This window comes from Petaurus breviceps, unplaced genomic scaffold (assembly GCF_028583685.1).
Source record: "Petaurus breviceps papuanus isolate PSGF00001 unplaced genomic scaffold, PetGlider_PUasm1.0 229, whole genome shotgun sequence".
In the NCBI taxonomy this organism is placed as follows: domain Eukaryota; kingdom Metazoa; phylum Chordata; class Mammalia; order Diprotodontia; family Petauridae; genus Petaurus; species Petaurus breviceps.
This window is the reverse complement of record NW_027185903.1, coordinates 4123961-4143395: the sequence shown is the minus strand read 5'-3', so window position 1 is coordinate 4143395 and position 19435 is coordinate 4123961. Positions and strand designations below refer to the sequence as shown.

Genomic DNA, 19435 nt, shown 5'->3' with positions numbered 1-19435 from the left:
TTGGCTGGACTCAAACAAACAGTAAATGGCAAGCTTTAACTGGGCCTGGAACTCAAGTCTTCCATTTCCAAATGTAGTGATCTTTCCAATATTATCCCAAGCCTCTAAAGCACAAAAATCAGTTGAAGATTTGTTGCACATTTCCTGTTCTTTGACATGGACTCCATTAGCTCAGGAGGTGAGGGTACAGTGCTAATGAGGCCAGAGATTCAGTTCCTAGCTAGGATAGGAAACTTCTCCCAAGAGCAAACTCTATTGCATAGCTATAGGCTGCCCATGCCTAACCCACAGCAGCTGCTGGAGGGATAGATTAAAGCCTAGAAGGAAGAGGGGTCACAGATCAGCAAAAGCTACCATGACGGTTAGAAAAGTTTGACACATGGGCCCCTACAGACTGTAGCATCATCTTTCTGCATGGATATAGGCCCACGTTCCATTCATTAACACAAAACTTAGTGTCGACTTGTAGTCTGAAAACCAAATTACTGTGTTTGTTTCAGGAAGCTACTCGCTGCATGATTTTCCTTTGCCATTCAATGAAGACAAAAGCTTAGACTAAAATTGACCAAATGCTCCATCACCATCACGATCACCGCCACAACCACAATTTTGCTACAATGGGGAAAAAATGCCAACTTCGTGACCATTTGCACACCCAAAACACATCCATAATTAACGTAAAAATTATTTTTAATTGATTATGCATACTGGATACAAGGGTTTTGATTCTGTTTTCCAGTGCCAGGGAAGACAGTGGAGGAAAAGAAATTAATATTTGTTCATTGAGAAGAGGGCAGCTAGGTGGTAGCTATGTGACCCTAGGCAAGTCATTTAACCCTGTTTGCCTCATTTCCTCATCTGTCAAATGATCTGGGAAAGTAAATGGCAAACTATTCCAGTATCTTTGTCAAGAAAACCCCAAATGGGGTCATGAAGAGCAGAACACGAATGAGATAACTGGATGATGACTGAATAACAAATTAAGAAAAAATAAAATTAATTAGAAAACTTTTATTTTATCCTTACTGACTGACTGCTAATGTCTCAAACTTACCATGTCCAAAAATGAAACCATCCTCTTCCCTACTTACCTGTTCCCACCTGTCTTGCCCTACCAAATTAGCTCCCTCTCTCTGACTTTTCTGAACAAGGTACCTACCATCCTTTTTGCTACCCAGGTTCAAAATATAAGCTGCTGAAATATAAACTGATATTCCTAAAACACAGATCTGGCCATGTCACTGTTCCTCTTACCCCCAATCTTAAAAGATTCTCTATAGCTTCTAGGGCAAAATAGGAATCCCTCAGACTAGAACTTAATGCTCTCTATAATCTGGCACCAACTAGCTATTTTTATTTTACATAGTTCTTCCTGTGTTCTTCATTCTAGTCCAACTGACCAGCTAACTTCTCCTCATGAAATGATGTACTATCTTCCACTTTTAAGTCTTTTGCACAAGTGGTCTCCCATATATAGAATACATTTACTCTTCACTTTTTTTGGGGGGTGAGGGGGAAGCAGGGCAATTGGGGTTAAGTGACTTGCCCAAGGTCACACAGCTAGTAAGTGTGTCAAGTGTCTGAGGCCGGATTTGAACTTAGGTCGTCCTGACTCCAGGACCAGTGCTCTATTCACTGCACCACCTAGCCACCCCACTCTTCACTTCTGTCACTTAAAATCTCTAACTTCCTTTCAAGTGCAGTTTGGGCACCATCTCCTACACCTAGCTCCTCTTAAGTAAGCTCGAGGGGAAGAAGGTGGTTTTCCTGGTCTCCTCCCCGCCAAAGTTACTTAGTCCGTATTTCATGTTTATTTGTACACATGGTATATCCCCTAATAGAATGTAAGCTTCTTGAGAGTAAAAGATTTTTTTTCACCACATCTTTAGGTTCAACGTAGTACCTTGCACAAAGCATGGATTTAATAAATGTTTGCTATTGTCAAGAGAGAACTTTTGGGAGAACATCACTGACTCCATTACGCGCGATATAGATGTTATTTATTTAAATATACAGAATCTACCAAAAGACTCCTTCCCCTAATCACTCTACAATTACAAAAGAAAACTCAGAGTACTTTTAATAGTTGCAGGAACTCATCCAATTCTTTTTATTCTATCTCATAAGACATTTTAGTAGGAGCTTAACAAATGCTAATTAACTGACAGATAAAGAAGATTCAGTCTCCATTCCTGTAAAAGGCTATGCTAAAGGTCTTTGTTAACAGTTTAAGCATATTCTTTTTTCTTTCCCTAATAACGTAGCTTTTCCACCCTACCAGATCTTACCCCAAAACTGCTTTATTAGCCTTCCGACTTATGTGACCTACCAGATCTCATTCAAACTGGGTCTTGTAGCTCAGGAGAAACAAACTATTTCTCTCTCCATTTATACACATACACATGTGCACGTACATGTACCTCTATACATACCTAATACATCTATATACATACATTCATACACATATAGGTATGAAATGTATATATGTGTATGCATATGTAGATAGGTCATCTGTGGAATTGTAAGACACATATGTCCATCACCTGCTGATGGTGTATGTCACACTCTTGAGTTGATAAATAAACTGCAGCGTGCCTGTCTTTCTATATATACCCTGTGCTGGCTTTTTTGTGCAGTGGTTAGCAAGGACCCTGAAAATTCTTGCAATATTGAACTGCAGGTGGCGGTGAGGACTAGGGAGTTAATCGGTCACTACTCTGCTACAATCTTTCTCATATCCATGCCATCCCTTGCTACCACTCTAGTCCTGGTCATCCTGATTTCTTACTTGGATCCTGACTGATCTTCCTGTTTCCAGTCTCTCCTCGCTCCAAGTCTTCTATACATCACCTCCAGAGTGGTCTTCCAAAAGCAAAGATATAATACTGTCCATGCCAATCTTCAGAAACTTTCAAATGCATACCAGCTGCCTACACACTAAACTCAAAACCCATAAGCCTAGTCAGTATTCAGAGCCTTTCACATTCTGTCTCAATTTACCTTTCAAGCTTTAGCTTCACATGCCCCTATGAACCAGTCAAACTGGACCATTCACCATATCCCAGCCTCATAATGTACCTCACCATGTCTGCTCTTTGGCTCAAGAGATTCTACCAGAAGATACCTCATCTCCCAACATGTAATCTTTGTCCAAGGAAGTCTTTTAAATTTGAATTCAAGGGGCAGCTAGGTGGTGCAGTGAATAGACCACTGGCCCTGGAGTCAGGAGGACCCGAGTTCAAATCCGACCTCAGACACTTAACACAAAAAAAAAAACTAGCCGTGTGACCTTGGGCAAGTCACTTAACCCTAATTGCCCTACCTTCCCCCCTCCAAAAAGCAGCAAATAAATAAATAAATGAAATTGAATTCAAACATCATCTTTCTGTGAAGTTCCTGATTACCCACCAGCTGACTGCAGACAGAATGTCAAACTTGGGAGTCAAAAACACCTGAGGTTTGAATACTGCCTCAGACATTTACTAGCAATGCAACTCTGGGCAAATCATTTAATCTCTTTCAGCCTCAGTTTCCCCTTCCATAAAATGGGGATAATGGCAGCTTATCATCATCACTATCACCACCATCATCATCTTTTACTTCTCTGAATCCCCAACCCTTTTTCACGTCAATTATCGATTACAAATTCAGCCTTGGAAAACAGTCATTTGTGAATGTCTTATTAACCAAATAGGCTATAAGCTTCTTGAGGGCACATACTATATATTTTTTAATTCCTGTGCCTCCCCAAAGTACAGTCCTTTGTAACTAGCTTGGAGACTAGTGAATGATCAGTCCAGTTTGACTCTGTTGTTGACTGAGTACTGTAAAAGAAAAAACAAACAAAAAAAATGAACTTAAACAGAGAACCAGGATCCAACCACTTTTACAAACTGGTCTGTGGTTAAAGTTATAGCAATATCTTTAATATTCAACTGATCATGCCTGCCTTACAAACCTTACCTTGGTCCTATGCTCCTCTCATTCCCATCCCCCCCCCAAATTCACACATCAAAAGAAAGAAAGAGATTAAAACCATCTCATTTTTCATGATCATTCTCATCCTTAGGAGTCAGTTAAAAACAGCTAGAAACAGCAGCAGTTCTTTTAGTGAAGAGGCCTCTCTGAATAATGTTTCCTAATGGATTTTAAGGAACCACGTGAGAAAACTAAATAAATACAATGTAAGATTTGGTAGGCTGGCCAGTCATTGCTAAATAATGTAAATCAGGATGTGATATTCAAGTAACACATGAAAATTTCTTTAAAATACTAAAGGCACCCACTCTTGGCTCATATAAACTATGAAAATTTGGCACTATTATATATTACAATCTTAGTAGATATGGCTCTTTGCCCACCTCTTTCATGCTTTTGTCATTTATTCAGTCCTAACTGTAACCAAAACCTGCATTTACAAAAACTAAACCAAAGGATAAAGTCCATCCTCTCTAGCCTAGAATTCAAGGCTTATCAGAATACTGCAACCATGAGCTTAGAAAATTTCAGAACATAGTCTAGTTGAATAGTGCACTTGCATATAGAGTATCTCCTCTGGCTCCATGGGTCACATGCATTCTTGCCTCCCTAAGGCATCACCCCACTTTATCTATCTACTTCCTTTCCCCTTTTTCATGACCTACTTTATGTTTCACCTTCTCCATTAACCCTCTCCAGACCCAATGATCTCCAATCCTCTTCTAAACTCACAATTGTCACTGTCCATAAACGTTTGCTGAAAAATCAGTGAATTTTTAGTTTGGTATTTAATCACTTATTGTCTTCTGGTATCTCCTGTAACAAGGTCAGGAAAGACTAACTCTTAAATGACTATGTCATCTCCCCGACTTGATTTTAAGTTCCTTGACAGGCGGGACCATGGCTTATGTTTCTTTGTATGGCTGATAATACTAAGCATAGTGGCATGCACATAATACACACTCAAAATGGAAAAGTTTCTCTGCCTGTTTGCGAGTGAAGCTATTGACACTTCAACTGATCATTCCTATGCTGAAGGTCTGTACATTATGCAAGAAGGTTTAAAGTCCACTAAACCCCAAAAGTACATTTCCTCAAAAAATTTTACAGAGTCTAATATTGTGTGATTTACATGACAAGTACCTCTTGTATAGTTTTTTAAATGCTTTATTAACTTCTGATTTACATCATTCATTTCCCCCAGATTTTCAGTTACAAATTTTCTTCCCATTTTCCCCCTACCCACTGCCCCAAAATAGCAGTCCCACAGGATATCCCCTCCTCCAATCTGCTCTCTCCCATATCTTCTCCAATATCCTCTTCGACTTTTCCAGTAGGGCATGGTGGATCTCTATGCCCCAGTGCCTGTATATCTTATTTCCCAATTACATGTAAAATAATATTAATAATAGTATATATATATATATATACATATATATATATATTTTAAACATTTGATTTTAAAACTTTGAATTCCAGATTCATTCCCTTCCTCCCTTGTCACCCACCCTTACTGGGAAGATAAGCAGTTCAGTATAGGTTGTACATGTGTAGCTAATGCAAAACATTAACATAGTAGATACATTGTAAAAGACTGACTATATTTTCCTCCCTCCTATCCCCCCTCCCACTTGTTCTATTATCTACTTTGATCCCGTCCCTTTTCAAAAGCGGGTGTCTTGTATAGTTTTTAAAATCATTTGGACATTCTAAACTATTTTGGGCAAGAGAGACCATTGATCTATTTATAACATAATTCTTGTAATTCTCAGAAAGGGCATATTTGTTATGGCCTTTCTACCCTCCAATAATAATAGAACCAAAAAAAAATAAAACCCAACCAAAAAACCCAGCATCCACCCAAGGGGAAAAAAAATTCTTTCTTCCAAGAAATTATTTTTGTCTGATGTCTAAAGGCACAAAGCAATATTTTTAAGAGAAAAAAAAAGAACACAAGGGGCTATGCATTTCATTATCAGTATGATTTTTCCAAGTCGTCAGATGCACACATGTCCCAACATCTGTAGCACAGACTGACCTCTTGCTCTAGAATACTTGTCAGTCCATAGAAGATATATAGCAACCTAGCAAAACCCAAGAGGGCTTAACTCTGCAATTGAGAATTTCTTAATGAGAGTCATGGAGAAGCCAAAATGCAAGGCAAATGTCTAGATAGCCTGATATGAAGAACCACTGGAAAAGTCACTGACGTTTCCATATGTAAAACCTCATTCATTACCCTTTTAGAGCACACTTGGGATTTCTAAAATGTTCTGTTTTAGAGTTTTATGATGCAGCCAGACGCCGATGTGAACAAACAACCACGAGAGGAGGAAAAAAAAAATCCAATTAAGTGGTACTTGGAACTCAAATATGTAGCTTTGAGCAGAGTAGTTTTGACTCTCATCTGATAGGATTGTTGGAATCTGTTTCCTTATACACATTAAGAATTATGATTCCATTTATTGCTAAAGTAATTTTTTAAAGGCACTGTTATGTCTGAACAAAACACTGTAACTCCATTTTCTCATATAATCAATTAGTATGAAGAGACATCCACCTAAGATCATCAAGGAGACAACTGAGTTCTCAGTTCCTTTAATAAATTTAAGAGGCAATAAATTCTGGTCCTGAATTCCAATTTCAACTTTACCACCAAACCTCTAGGGGTAAGGGGTTGGGATAGTCAATCCATAATAAGAACATGACAGGGCATTTGACAGTGCCACTACTAGATGGTAGTAAGGAAAACACGAGTTCAAATTCTACCTTAGACACTGCCTGTGTCCCAGAACAAGTCACTTAACCTCCCTGTTCCTAAGGTTTTTTTTATCTGTAAAATGAATTGGTTATCTGATATCCCTGTTTCTTTACTTCTTCCCATACAATATCAATTGCTAAAATAATCTCTAATATTTTTATTTTGCTCTCCCATCTCCCATATGAACACCTCTTCCCAGAGCAATCCCAGAGACTAATGTATATCATATCTATCTAAACACTTCAGTCTAGTATTAAAGGTATTTCATGAATTAGCCTCACCTTCTCTCTCTCTCTCTATGTGTGTATATACATATATATATGCATGTATGTATGTATCATTAGCTTTGAATACTCTGATTTTGATTTTATTCAATATATAATACAGTTTCAAATGTTAAATCTGAGGTTTGGTACTTGTATGAATTTGGACAAATCTCATGTCCATGGATCTCAGTTTCTTCAGTTAGATGGCACAGTGGATAGAGCACTGGACCTGGAGTCAGGAAGACTCAGAATTCAAATCCGGCCTCAGACATTTGCTAGCTGTGCGACCCTGGGCAAGTTACTTGTTTGCTTCAGTTTCCTCGTCTGTAAAATGAGTTGGAGAAGGAAATGGCAAGCCGCTCCAGTATCTCTGCCAAGAAAACCCCAAATGGGGTCATGGAGAGTCAGACACAACTAAAACAACTGACCAACAACAAAAATAAGAAGGTTGACCATTTGGCTTTTTGAGGCCCCTCACAGATATAAATCTACTGTGATCCTATGTATAACTATGAACTTGATCAAGATATGAAATTCATTTATAACATTAAAAAGACCACGTCATTAAAGGCTTGCAAGAAATCAAAGACAACTTGAAAACTACTGTGCTGAGAGTTTGTGACTGGCTTGATAAGGACTCATGTCCTACCATCCAACTTTTACAGAAACATCCTATACAAAATCAGATTTCTTTCAGGCATTACTGGTGTCAAAGTTCTTGACAGCTGACTGACTGCACAGTGAACAAGTCAGAAACACTGTAAGAAATACAGTGGTGGGGGGCGGCCAAGTGGCTCAGCAAGTAAGAGCACTGGCTCCAGTGTCGGGATGACCTGGGGATCAAATCTGGCCTCAGATACTTAGCACCACACACAGAAATAACTGTCCATGTAACCTTTAGCAAGTTACATAACCCGATTGCTTAAAAAAAAAAAATACAGTGAGGGCAGCTAGGTTGTGCAGTGAATAGAGCACAGGCCCTGGAGTCAGGAGGACCTGAGTTCAAATCTGACCTCAAACACTTAATACTTACTGGCTGTGTGACCTTGGCCAAGTCATTTAACCTCAATTGCCTTGCCTTCCCCCCTCCAAAAAAATACAGTGATTCAGACGTACTTAGGGAATGTAACAATTAGTTGTTGGTCACTAGGTATATCAGTTCTTAGAGAACTAAATTAGAGAACTGAATCTCAGTAACTGAATAAAGAGACAATGCACTGAAAAGATAAATTAAAAGTCAGAAACTAAATCAAGAAAGTTGGTAATTTCCTTTGGGATGCTGACAGCATGTGAGGTCAAGTTGTGATCAAACTCCAGACCATGCTAAGTTTACAAAGCACTATAAACAAACCCATTTGTACCCACAAGAGAGATTTGTTCCAGATGCCATAAAGGATTTAAGATGAGTCTATAAGGATTCTGCGACATTTTCTGTTACTCTCTAACATTTCAGTTTGCAGTTTCAGTCATCAAAACATAGCTATTTCCTAGGTACTTAAAAAAAAACATTGGTAAAATTTTCTTTAAGCAGCATTATGCTGCCACTAGGTGGCGACAGGTGCCCTGGCCTATTTCATACAGTTTGAATTGCAAGGCAAATTAAATCACAGTCCTGTTTCTGATGGCCACCTTTATTCATTAAAGATATAACCTATTCCAACTGTTAGTTACAAAAGATGGTAGATGGCAAAAGTAGATAATTGTCATAAATAAGTGGTTTCAAGAGCCATAAGAATGAATAATTTGGTACCTTTCTCACTAATCCTTAACTATGCAATCCAAAATCACATATGAAATCCTTCTGGCAGATTGTCCCTCTTTAACTCATCTTAAATTTGATCCTGTAGCCAAAGTACTTCCAACCTAGACCGTCTATCTTACTGCTGTTTCAGAAATCTGGCAAATCTCTCTGATGCCAACATCCCCACCACACTCATCCAATTACAGTCTTGTTAGGGACCTTCCTTCCTGCCACATACTCTTCAATCCAGTGACAATGACCTTCCACCTGTTTATTTCTCAGCCCCAGGCATTTTCTGACAGTGGTCTATTCCTGAAACTCCCTTCTTCCCCTGCTCTACTTACTGATTTTCTCAACTCCTTTAAGTCCTAACTAAAATCTCATTTTTTTTACAAGAAGTCTTTCCCTAATTACTCTTAATTCTAGCGCTTTCGTTGTTAACTATTTCCTATGTATCATGTATATAGCTTGCTTCATACCTATTTGTTTGCATGTTGTCTTCCTCAATAGATTGTAAGCTCCTTGAGGGCAAGAATTGTCTTTTGCCTTTGTTTTGTATCACAGTGTGGCACAGAATTTTTGTCTTGAAACTTTTGTACTTTAATTCCCCTCTGAGACAATAGAGGCCACCAAGTGACTTGGGCAGGGTCAGAATGCTAGTAAGTATCTGAGGCTAGACTGAACTTGGGTCTTCCAGACTCCACATCTGGTACTCTAGCCACCTTGCTCTCTATCTGTCCAAAGCTCCAAAGCACCACTTTCTCAGTGTACTATTCTTCGACAGAGAGTAGACTAGAGTGACATTTTAGCAGTAGCTCAGGAGGGAATTCTCCAGTTTACAAAAATTAAAAGCATTTAAACTGTTAAGAGGCCAGGAGTTCAATGGAGCATGCGAGCATTTAATACAACTATATGGGATCTCATCCTATGTTCTGCTGAAGGGCTTCTGCCCACATGGGTGGCAACTATTGGGGGCTTCTGTGGAGGGTGAGCTGGGTGGGGGGAAGGGGGGGGGAGAAGAACAATCAGCTAGAAGAACACTGTGTCTTCAGAAGAAACAAGAGAAATGTGGATCTACCCAAATCACCTTCCATTTTCGGGGAGGAGGAGAGATAGAGGGGAAAGATAAGATTCCAGCTTAAATAAAGTTATACACATAACAAATGGAGCAACAGAGTTTACTAAATGATTGCAGCAGCATGGAAATGCAGCCTCTTCTAGAAGCAGCAACGTTACACAAAACTGGGGAATGAGGACAAGTAGGGCTATTTTGGCATTGTACCACACACATTGAGTATGCTCCTAAGAAGCAGCAGATTATCGGAAAGCTTAAAAATAAAATAAAAATTGAATGAAAAAAAATTCCCACCTTCAAAAAAACCCAAACAAACCCAGAAACCTGCCATATTGAATAGCACAGTTTCTCACTGCAATGAACAGGTCAGAGACGTGGGCTAGAAGAATTTAATTTTAACTTACCGCTCTTCTGGCATTTCCTTCCCTCCCACTACTCCCAACCAATAAATGCAAAGAAGAAAGAGAGAAACAGGACACTTGGAACCAGAGACCTCAACAGAATATAACTATATTTTGTTTCTTACCTTGCTTTTCAGACAATTAAACTGAATCTGCCTGTTTCAGAAACAGAAACAAGAACCATTCAGGTGTATACAGACTCTTGAACACAGAAATCTTACTTCTCCTCTCCCACACCACCCTCTATATCCACCAGAGACACCGGATACTGGGCTAGGAAATCCGTTCTGGATTAAGCTTCTCTGTACTGAGGCCATGAATAGCTTGTTTCGTGGATTAATTGTCTTTGATATCCTCACAACTGTTTCCAGATTTTAAAAATAAATAAAATAAACTGCATTGACTCATTAAAGTATCAAGCACTATACTATTTTAACAAATAAGCCACAATGTCAGATAATTCCTTTGGAAGAGCTTTCTTAAGGAATTTAACCATTTTAATCTGGCAGACCAAGTTCCACCATTTTTACACGAATACAAAATTATACACGTCAGAGGCAAAAGGCTCTTAGTTACCCACTCACCAAGAAGACAGAAGCATCCTCATGGGCAATGGTTCACTAACGACTTTCTTCATGATTATACAGGGGAAAGAGCATCAGCTCTTAACTGATTTAATTTAATTTTTAATTAATTAACTTAATTTTTTAAAAAATCTCAGCTTCCCTTGTGAAAAAAGCAGTCCCTGTTAATTGGAGTTCTAGACCACCAGCAACTTCAGCTTGTCCTTTTGGCCCATTCTGTCTCAGGAGGGAGGGGAAGGGTGTGGGGGTGGAAGGCATTGTTCTTGTGTCTCCCCTCCAAATCACTTCCTTTGGAGCCTCCACTCATCTTCTGCTAGGGTCCCAGGAGAAAAAGTAGCAGTAGCAGCATTAAGGTTCCACAGGCATTCCCAGGGAAAGCCATCACATGAAAGGTCAGATTAGTATAAACAAGCTACTCTTTCTCCGTCTGGCCTCCTAGAGGGTCAGGGGTTTAAGGACTGGGCTCCAGTCACTCATTTATTTTTAATTTGGCCATTCATCATTTCAGTTAATCTTTCATTCTAGAAGTAGAAACTTCAAAAAAGCAAGCAGGGTACCTAATGCTTTCAATCCCATTCTCTCAAAATGATAGAGTTATGGTCGAGATTATGAAGTTTGCAAAAAAAAAATAAGGTTTTTATGGCTATTAGACATTTGGCTGCTGGGTAATTCTAAATAAAAGCAGCGTCTCTTGCTTCTTACATTTTTTTTTTTAAAGCAATCGGGGTTAAGTAACTTGCTCAAGGTTACACGGCCAGGTGTTTCTGGGTGGGTGCTATGTGTCTGAGCCCGGATTTAATCCCCAGGTCATCCCGACGCTGGAGCCGGTGCTCTTACTCGCTGTGCTACCTGGCCACCCCTGCTTCTTACATTTTTTGACAGTACAGATGAGGGCAAGTACTCCTATACTGAAATACAAAGTTAAAAATGGATGGAAGTCGTTTTAACTGAGCTTTATCAACTCACTCCATACATCCTGGATCAATATACTCCAAACCTCCACCATGAACTGAAAGTAGCAGGGTCATTTTCTGTGGGATTAATATGAACAAAGGGTTCTTTAAAATAAAGAATACATTTACATAAACATACTTATTAATTACCTACTGAGGCGCACAATAGAGAATTGGCCTTGGTGAATAAATGTAAAGATGAAAAAAAACCAAAACGATCAACCCTGCCCTCAGAGAGCTTTTAATTCACTGAAAGAAGAAGGTGCTTATAAAAGAGAAGACTCATGTTTATTTAAAATCTAAAATAAACTTTAAGGGCATTGTTTTACTGAGTATAAGACATCTTGTTTCATATATAAATGAATGTATTTGGTCGCTCTGCTATTACTGGTGGTGGTTTGCTACCTTTGTGACAATCACAATAAGTGGCCTCTGAACTTATGAAAGTTAATTTAGAGCCTGAAGATCCCATAATTTATTTTCAACTCATAGCTCATATAGGTACAAAATAATTGGAAGGATCTAAATATGATTTTGATGAGTTTTTTAAAATTTCAAGCCTTTTGCAAAGGACCAATAACACTTAGTAGCTATATGATGAAGTTCATAAGATAAAAGGACTTGGAATCATGAATACTTGAGTTCCAATCCCACCCAGTGACTCTGGGTTAGTTTTTTTAGCTTTAACTTTTCTGGACTTCAGTCTCCTCATCTGTAAAATGGAAGAGATGGAATCAATGGCCTATAAGGTCCATTCCTTATGGACCTTAAAGTTCTAAATTTATCAACCAATATTTTACCCATTTTTTTTAGAAACAACTTCTGCAAGAAGGGCATGATTGTTGAAAGTACTCTAAAGAGCACATGAGTTAGTACCATGTATGCATGAAAAATTGAGACTAAATTTAAATAAAAATAAAGTTTGTGCAATTATTTCTAGTATTCCCTACAATATTTAAAGATGGTAAACAGTCCTAGGCATTTCTGACACAATGAGTCCATATAGAGAGAGCCAAGGGTTACCAAGGAGATCTTTCTCATCAGTTTTACCCAAATCTATCACTCCCACAAAAGGCAGCCTTCTATTTAATAGACAGCCAAGTCTGCTACGCTTTAATGGAATGGACAGGTTCAAAGACAGGAGACAAATAGAGTGGAAGTACCACGACTTCTCGGTTTCTGGGTTCTTTGCTACAATTTAATAATTAGCTATGTAAACAGAGGGTATAGCAGATGAAACACTGAACCTGAGGTCAGGAAGACCCGAGTTCAAATATGGCCTCATGTATTTACTTAACTGTGTGACATTTAGGCAGAGTACTAAAGCTGTCTGCTTTACTTTCCTCATCTATAAAGTAAGGATAATAACATCTACCTCCCAGGGCTGTTTTGGGAATCAAAGGAGATAATATTTGCAAAGCACTTTGCAAATCCTTGAACTGCTACATAAATGCAGGCTATTACTATAAATGCAGAAGAAAATCTTGCAAAAATATACCAAGTCAATACATTCTCTTAAAGGAAAGAAATCCTCCTCAAAATTCACTATAAGAAGAGTATAATGGAACAACTGGAAATTTTATTTTATATTATTTTATTTATTTAGCTTTTTTTTTGGAAGGGGGAGGGCAGGGCAATTGGGGTTAAGTGACTTGCCCAAGGTCACACGGCTAGTAAGTGTTAAGTGTCTGAGGCAGGATTTGAACTCAGGTCCTCCTGACTCCAGGGCCACTGCTCTATTCACTGCGCCACCTAGCCACCCCAACAACTGGAAATTTTAGAAGTAACAAGTGTAAAGGTGGGGTTGATTGAGTAAATCAATCAAGGAACCTTACCCTACCCCATTCCATTAAAGTGATGATGTATCTAGGTACCCTAATGAAGAGAAAAACAAAACAAAGTTTATATCAAGTTCAAAAAAATCCTAGGATGAATTGGTTTGCCTGAAGAAACTTAAGTCATGCATGTCCTGTGGGGTCCTCTACAAAACAGAAGACTAGTCTAGAACCCAATTTATTGGAGCATCTGGCAGAGTGGAAAATGAGAGTTTCACAAGAATAAGAGTTTCAGCTAAACCCTTAGAGAAGGAATTGCTCAGCAGAGAGGGAGAATATGAGCTTTGACACTGGTTTCTCTCTCCATGGCCACTCCCTGCAAAGTGACACATGTATGTCCTGCAGAGGTCTGAAGAACCCTTCGGCTTCCTATTAGTATCCTAGCAGCTACATACTTCTCTCTGAAGGAATTTCTCAGGGAGATTAGCTGGAGCCCTGGACCCTTTAACCAGAATCTCTGTCAACCACTCCAATAACTTGAGTTCTAAACTGATCTACTTTATAAAGGGCTCACAAAAGTGATTGTTTCTTCTACCAATCTAGTTCATCCAAGTACTTTTTTTTTTTTTAAGCAATCGGGGTTAAGTAGCTTGCTCAAGGTTACATGGCCAGGTGTTTCTGGGTGGGTGCTAAGTATCGGAGGCCGGATTAGATCCCCAGGTCATCCCGACAATGGAGCCGGTGCTCTTACTCGCTGAGCCACCTGGCTGCCCCTTCATCCAAGTACTTTTTGTACTTAATCTAAACAGAGACTTTTAAATGGCCACATTAAGGTACCTGAACATCTTATTCCTTACCTTAAAGGGAGTGGGATGTAATGTTAATGGAACAGGAAGAGCTTCCCTATCCATTATCTATGTGACCACATGTGTCCCCTTTTCCCTTGCAGCAAGAGCCATGTTCCCAGGTCTAACAGTGCACAGGTATTTCAATCACAGATGGTTTGCTGCTTCAGCTCAGTTCAAAGCTGCCATACATCCTGAGTCACACAGAGCCCACTGGGTAAGGAACTTGCCTAAGGGGAAGCTTGCTTGTAGGAAGGCTTTCACACAATTAGGCACTGACTCAGAGGGTTGTGATACCTTCTGGCTCGGAGCCTATTAGCTGAAAGTATATACATATTCTGAGGTGAGATTTCACTTTGGGAGCTCGCTCATGAGAAGGACCTTTCGATTCCCTGGACCAGACTCTGGGTAGCTGTTTGTTAAGAGACCCCTCTGGCCCCACTCAGATGTTGGTGCTCTCCTGGGCTGGTGGTATGTGTAGGTGGTTGTATTATTCTGTTTAGACAGTTGAATTGTCTAGCAAATTCTTTCTTGGATACTCACTTCTTTCTACTTATCTGTAATTAAATTAAGATTGTTAACCTATTTAAAGTTGTCTTTCCTTTAGAAAAGCAGATCAAAGAACCTGTGCTAGCAGGCCATCCTGGGTGCTTGCTAATGCATGGGGTGACTTAATATTCACTCAGCCAATCCCAACTGCACACAGACACACATGTTCATTCACAATTTTTATTCCATGAACAAAAGAGGTATTTGCAGTCAGACAACAGTATGTTCAAAACACAGCTAAGAAATCCATTAGGCTGTAAGCTCCTTGAGAGCAGGGATGAGAGTGTGTGTGTATGTGTGTGTGTGTGTGTGTGTGTGTGTGTGTGTGTGTATGCTGACTTACTCATGCAACCTTGGTCACATCACCTCACCACTATGAGAGACTCCCTTTCCTAATCTTTAAAATACCATCAAGGCCATATGAACTCAGAAAAGAAGGTGGGCCAGGTATTTAAGCTAGAATACAGGATTACTGGATAGGTCAAATATTGCAATGATGTCCGTGTAATATTAAAACAGCTAGCAAGGAAGGCCTCCATCATGTTAAGGTGAGCCTCTATATGCGATTTAATATAAGAAGAATTGCAAGAGAAAAGAAGGTATATGTGAGCTGGGGCCCGTCTGGGGTAAAAAAAATTAATACATCAATGAAATCCATATATAAATAATTAAAAAGTATAATTATTCTTAATGTTAATAAAAATGGTATAGTGTAGCTATATTAGAAATACACAGACATAAAATTACCCAGGAGAATAATATTAGTCAAGGTTACTAAGAAAGGCTAAGGTAATATGCTCAGGGACCCTGAAAATTTAATGAACTAAATGTGTAATCCATCCATCAAAACACCCTTAACTGTTTCTTATGTACCATTCATTGTGCTAGGCACTGAAGATATAAATACAAAGAAAGAAACAATCTCTCTTCTCAGGGCGCTTACATTCTAATGGTCATTGAAGAATAAATCACACAGATAAAAAATATGTATATACATAAACATATATGCATTTATACACACATGTAGACAGATACACATGCATACTTCAATACATCATTGGATAGTTGAGCAATGCAGCCCATGGGCTGTAAATTCCCATGGGGCATAAATTATTAGAGGAAATTAATTTTTTTTACAAGTTTAAACTGATCTCTCAGGTGTAGACAAAATACTTGGCTAGGAATTTAGAGATGGTAGTCCTGCCTATGCCTCCTGGCTAGTTTGTAATCTGGAAGAAATCATTTCAGCTTATCTGAAAATAGGGATTGAAATTGCGTGATCTCTAAAGAGCCTTTCAGCCTTAAAAATCTATGAGAAAGCAGCTGCTAGGTGGCACAGTGAATAGAGTACTGGCCCTGGAGTCAGGAGGACCTGAGTTCAATTCTGACCTCAGACACTTGACAGTTACTAGCTGGGTGACCTCAAGCAAATCACTTAATCCCAACTGCCTTGCCTTCCCTCCTCCAAAAAAACCCCGAATCTACGAGAAAGTTGAACTATTCCTTGCCTATATTTTCACCCTTTTCTCCACCTTCTTGTTCCATTAAGCAAACCGGCCAGGAGCGCAGAGTCCCCATAAGGCTACAAGGTTCTATAATACACCAACAGCAATTCCCAGAAAGAGAATACTGTTACATTAGGCATACTTATGTTTGCATCTGTTCTGGTCAAGTCAATTGAATATTTACTACGTGTTTACTAATAAGTCTCTAGGATAGGTACTAAGGATGGTACAAAAATGGAAGACAGAAATTCTGGCTCTCAAGAAGTTTATTTACAACTCAGGAGGAGAGTTAAGATACATATACAAGTAACTATCAGACCTGGGTTCCAGTCTCAGTTTGGTACCAGACAGATATGTGACCTTGGTCAAGTCATATCTCCTCTGCATCTCAGTTCCCTCATCTATAAAATAGGGATGACAATACTTACACTGCTTACCTTAGATGGGAGCTTCAGGGAAAGCCCTGATAACCCTTTAAAAGGCCACAAAAACTCGTTATTATAATTATTATGAACACAGAGGAAGAGATCACTCATCTTCAGACCCCATGGGACCAGCATGCCATGGTTATGTAGCATTAAATAAAACAAGTCATAACCCACAAGCATTCCATAACCATAGCAACTTGGATAAGGACCTATAACAAATTTGGCTTTGAAAGAACATATTTCAAAAAAATCACTTTTCTCATTAAAAAAATAAAAGCCAAGGAAATGAAACCATGCCTGCAACATCCCCTAACATCTTCCTGCTGATGAGAAACACTCATACATGTAGCTTGGAAATCAATGTGAATGAAGCTATCAGGTCCAGAGACTTAATTTTCTGCTCCAGAGCCCTTCTTTCATCTGGCTAACATGTAGCCTCTTCAGTCTGTCTCTCAGGTGCCAAGGTGGGCAGGAAATAATTGGGCAGAGAGGACAGGGACTTTATTTGTGATTGCATTGGTATTGGGAATTCTCACATCAGGAAATTCCCTTTATCAAAGCCAAGTCAGCACTTTCTCTTCAATTTAAGAGTCTTAAAGAGTTGCTTATAGCAACAGGTTAAGTGACTTTGCCCATAGCCAGTATGTGTCAAAGGAGGAATTTGCACTCAGGTCTTCTTGGCATATGCCAATGATCCCTTAAATAAGGGATCTTATTTAAGACTGGCAAATCTCTACTTTTCTTTCTTGGATTCTGTAAGTACTCACAATCTAATTCAGTTCTGGCTGCCATATTTTAGGAGTAAAACTGACAAGAGGGAAGAGGCCCAAAGGGAATGCAACCAGAATAATGAATAATTCCAGACTGGAAATCCCACTGACTGAAGAAACTGGAAATTATAAAGTCAGAAGAAGAAAAAACAAGTAGTGGGTAGAATGGGGTAAGGATGCTAGTTTCCTTCAGTATTTAGAGGATCATGAGGTTAGGGAAGTAGAAAAACCCTAGATAACCCCCTCAGTTTACAGCTGAGTCAACTGAGATTAAATGAAGGGCAGACACTTTGCTTGTGATCCAAGTAAAAAAGCCAGTATTCAAACAGTTGTTCCAACTACTTACATGCCCTGAGGCTCCCTTTCACTATTTGGAGGTCTCTCATATGAAAAGATTAGGCTTGTTTTAGGTGGTCCCAGAAATTTCAAAACTATAGACAGATGTGGCAAAGGCAGTTTTCAGCTTGATATGAGGAAAAATCACATAAGTATTAGAGCTGTCCAACTGGAATGGACTACTTTGTGAGGTAGGGAGTCCTCCGTCACTGGGGGTATGCCAGAGGAAGCTAGACCAGCTATTTGAATATTATCATTGAGACAGTTCCTGATTAGGCGGCAGGTTGGATTACATGACTTCTGAGGCTCTTTCCAATTTAAAGAAGCTATAATTCTCAAATTGTTCTCAATTCAAGCAGTCCACTAAGACATATCCTTTACTATTATAATGCAAACCAGTCATCTCATTTATCTTTTCATCTGTGTTTATCACTATGCATTCAGAGTCTATCTATGTGTAATAAGGTTGCCTATTCAGACCAGAAAAATCACTGAATTTCCTAATATTACCTAGTAGGGAGTGTCAAGCTGTGAAAGATGGGGTATTGGTGATGCGTATATTATTGCTAAAGAAATATTTTCATTCTTCCCTCCCCAAATAGTGATGCCCAACCCTGGCATTGTGACAACCAAAAAATATCAACTGTTTCAAGGGTTTTCACAAAATTGTCTAAAAAGTATAAGATTTGCACTTCCTTCACTATGATTAAAATGGGCAGGTATGGGTGGCTTACAAATTGCATTGTTGGAGGACACACAGATGAGTCCACAAATTCATATAAGCATTTTAAAATGAAATATATACATGACTTCTGAGGAGACAAGCTGAAGAGTGACTACTGTTTCAAGACCAAATCAGTGAGGCCCTAGATTTTCTCTCTTCTTACCAATTATACACATAGCTTGGAATCTAGCCACTCACATCTAGCCACCAGCAATTAGACATTCTAGCCTGGTTCTCTACTAAACATTGAGCTGGAAGGACAAAGCTGCTAGCTGGGGGAGAGTACCTGGGGCAGAGAGTTAAAGTCACCGTCAGAGATTAGCATCATGAAGGAGCAGAAAGAGATGGAACTGGGACCTAAGTTTGAATCCCAGTTCTACCACATACCACTAGTATAACCATGAAGCAAGTCACTTAACTTCTCTGGCTTTGGTTTTCTTATCTGTCAAATGAGGGAATTGGACAAAATGACCTCTGAAACTGTCCAGCTACAGATTGAAGGTCTTGTGATCCTATGTTAGAGGACCAAGTTAAAAAGTCTAGACCAGGAATAGGGAACCTGTGGCTCTAGGCTTTTGTATTGTGGCTTCTAGGATGCTCTTTTAGTGTCTAGAAAGACAGTCATGACAAAGGGCCTTGGTAACTAACTATGTCGCCATTCCAAATTAGAACAGTTTACAAACAGTATGCCAGAGAGTTAAGATCCCTGTTGATCGGGGCCAGAAATATTGAACAATTAATTTT

General features: G+C 39.1%; 1 protein-coding gene across 7 annotated transcripts in view; it reads right to left on the bottom strand.

Annotated features, from left to right (window-relative positions):
• The window catches only part of RAI14 (retinoic acid induced 14), a 183390-nt gene that overhangs the window by 85986 nt on the left and 77969 nt on the right, over window positions 1–19435 (bottom strand). The gene's annotated exons all lie outside the window — the stretch shown is intronic.